The 3,370-nt window shown below is 40.7% G+C and overlaps 1 protein-coding gene across 1 annotated transcript in view; it reads left to right on the top strand.

Moving 5' to 3' along the window:
* The window catches only part of SLC9C2 (solute carrier family 9 member C2 (putative)), a 107,851-nt gene that overhangs the window by 64,157 nt on the left and 40,324 nt on the right, over positions 1-3,370 (top strand).

Raw genomic sequence — 3,370 nt, 5'->3', positions numbered from 1 at the left:
AAAAAAAAAAAAAAAAAATATTGTTATATGTGAATTTGATCCTGTCATTATGATGTTAGCCAGTTATTTTGCCCGTTAGTTGATGCAGTTTCTTCTCAGCAGTGATGCTCTTTACAATTTGGCATGTTTTGGTTTTTACTTTTAGATCTTTGCCAGCTGGAGAAACCACAGATGAGAAACACGTTTAGTTTCCAACTTGGCAAATCATGGCTTCTATATTTTCTCTAAGTTCTGCTTTAAGACTGAACTATTTCTCTTTGTTTTATCCCATTCCCTGTCTTTCTCTGTCTTGTTATATGAAGCTAAAAAAAGCAGTACTTTTAATATTCTTGGAATATTAGAAATCTAGAAATCTTCTTAGGAGATTCATGAGGTACATTTTCTGTCTTTCACGTTGCCTCAGGTGACAGCCTGGTCAGTGGTACTGCCTTTTGGTAGCATGGCTGCCTCCCTCCAGTCTCCTGCTTTAGTTTCCCCACTGCTCTTCCAGCTTCCACTAACCGTCTTCTCACTGCCCCCCTACCTCTGCTCACCACCCATTTCCAAAGCTAATGCAGTGTGTTTTAATTTCTGGAGGCCCTCCACAATTGATACTGATTTTTCCTGTTTTAGTCAGCTTCTGCTGTTTAACCAACCGACCCAGAACTTGGTGGCTTAAAACAATGATTCATTATTTCTCACGGTTCTGTGTGTTGGCAATCTGGGTGATTCTACTCTTGGTCTCATTTTGGATCACTCATATGCCTGTGGTCATTTCCTAGATCGGCTGTGGCCGGAGGGTTTGGCAGCTGATGCTAGTTGTCTTCCAAGGTGCTTTGTTTCTCCCCTCTATGGTCTGTTCTCTATAGTTGGCTGGACTGGGCTTCTTCACAGCATGGTCTCTGGGTTTCAACAGGGTGAGAGGGAAAGCCACAAAGCCTTTTAAGTTCCAGGCTCTGGAGCCTGAGCAATGACATTTTTACCACCATTTTATTAGTTAAAGCAAATCACAAAGCCCGCCCAGAGTCAATGAGTAGAAAAGTAGATTACACCTCTTAATGGGGAAACAGTGATGCCAATTGCAAAGCGGGCGTGGACACAGGGAGGCATGACACACTGCAGTCTAGGCTACCACATTTACTTTTTAAAACCAACAGTCCCATGGAAGGACTTGCTTCATGCTATTTTTGAATAGCTTTCCTAACAGTACCTTCTACTCTGGCATTCTTCCTGTGTTTGTTACCCCTTTCCTTTTCAGTCTCCTCTATGAACTCTTTTTAACCCTTTAATGTTGGTGCACCTCAGGACAATTAACTCTGTCCACTGTTCTTACTTTATAGTCTCTCCTTCTTTATTCCCAGCTAGGCTTATGATTTTAACACTATGCATAGATGCTCTACAAATCTATAATCTTCCTTCCACACCTTTCAACACCAGCTCTTTAGACTCATGAATCCAGTGGTGGCTAGACAGCTTCTCCTTTCACTCTACCTCAAATCCATATTGAACTCATCCCAAGCCTACTGTTACATTCCAAGTGTTAGTGAATTAGACCATGGGTTGCTGGAGTCAGTCCTCTTCCTCTACGCTTCTCCAAGCTCTATCAATCTTACTTTCTAAATATTTGTCAAATACACCCCTTTCTGTCCTCATGAATCTTAATTTAGGCTTTCATAATCTCTTGTCCGGACGGTAACCTTCAACTGGTCCGCTTGCCTCCAGTATTTCCATTCTCAAGTTACAGTGACTTACTAAAAGACATGTGACTATACCTCCTTCCTGCTTAAAACCCTAAATGATTCCTCAGTGCCTACATTTTCCATTGTGAGTTCCAAAGGACACTTATTCCATGGGATGTTAATAGAAACTGCATGAAAAATGAAGTTTCCATACTCAAATTACTTTGGGAAATGGTGGTTTAAATAAAGTTAAATGGGTTTCTTTTAGAACTTCTTGTAGAACTTCTCAGAATTTTTAATATGCTAATATACATTGAGCTTCTCCAAGAGGGACTATCGAGTGCAACATTTCCTTACCCTTTCCCCTGCCCTGCATAGTTTTTCAGGGATTGGGGATTGAAGGAGTATCTCACAGAATGAGTGTATCACATTCCAAGAAAAGTTCACCTATGAAATTAAGTCAAAGTGCAATATACAAGGTATTTTAAAATCTGGCCTCTGACTGTTTCTCTGACTGGTGCTGTGCCCCACAACTTGTCTTTTACCGCACTCAGCATACTGTTTCTCACCTCTGTACATGCACCAGAGATGCCACCCTCTGCCCACCTCTTTCTTCACTCTGCTCGCCCCACCACGGTTCTTCATCTGGATAATTGTACTTCTCCTTAAAACTCAGTTGAGGTATCATCTCCTCCAAGAAACTCTCTCTGATCCCATCTCCACATCAAGTTTGATTAACACCCTGTGCTGAATGTTATCCCCTTAATTTCTTCCTTTATCATATATGCATCTAACTTTTCCCCTGCCCCACTAGATTGTGAACCCCTTAAAGCCTTGGATTATACCTCCATTGCCCTAAAACGGGGCTTGGAACAGAGTAGGCATTTAATAGACATTTGTTCAAAGGATGAATGAATAAATAAACAATCCATCATATTAGTAAATCATAATTTTCTTGATCCAGGCCTACTTCTTGATGGGCAGGCCTGGAAACACTACAAGTGTAAATACTAGAGGTAGGCCTCAGGACTGAGCTTCTGGGACATACTTTTCTCACAGTGGATATCCTACCAGGGCCATCATGGAGGCTTGCAATGTGGAGAAATCCGCTAAGTGCTCCGGTAGCCCTCAGACTAGAGAGAGCCTGGCCATTGCCCCATACCCTTTGGAAGGCAGCTTCAGAATTTGCATATCCTTTATCAAAGCTGTTACTGGTGGATCATTTTTCTATCTTCTGGAAAAGGAGCTAATGAGTGAATGAGAATTGTCTTGAGATGTAAGTGGCGTGAATTCTCTCCTTTCCTGAAATGACTATCATCCCTCGAATTTTAAGACTTGAGAAAATATGTTAAATGCAGTAGCGGTTGGAGCCAACATTTCTAAACAATGGATAGGCGAAGTGTATGGTCAGTATGTGAGGAAATGTAGGCATCAGTTCCAGGAGGTAACGCTAACCTCTGAATGTAATGTCAGTGTCATGTAGAAGCTATAATTTTTCTGCTATTTTAGGAGGAGGATTGACACAATAATACAGCCTATCTTTTTCTTTTGATGGTTCCATGTGGGACTGAAATGATTAGTTACACTTAGAATTAATATTTTGCACGCTCTATTCTGCTATAGAAAGATGATGCTACTGATGTTATTTATATTACTGAAGTAAACTCTTTGAGTTGTGTGTGTGTGTATATACATATATATATATATATATA

Source organism: Rhinopithecus bieti, unplaced genomic scaffold (assembly GCF_001698545.2).
Source record: "Rhinopithecus bieti isolate Rb0 unplaced genomic scaffold, ASM169854v2 scaffold_1853, whole genome shotgun sequence".
NCBI classification, from domain to species: Eukaryota; Metazoa; Chordata; class Mammalia; order Primates; family Cercopithecidae; genus Rhinopithecus; species Rhinopithecus bieti.
The sequence above is the reverse complement of the archived record's forward strand: the minus strand, read 5'-3'. Positions and strand labels throughout refer to the sequence as shown.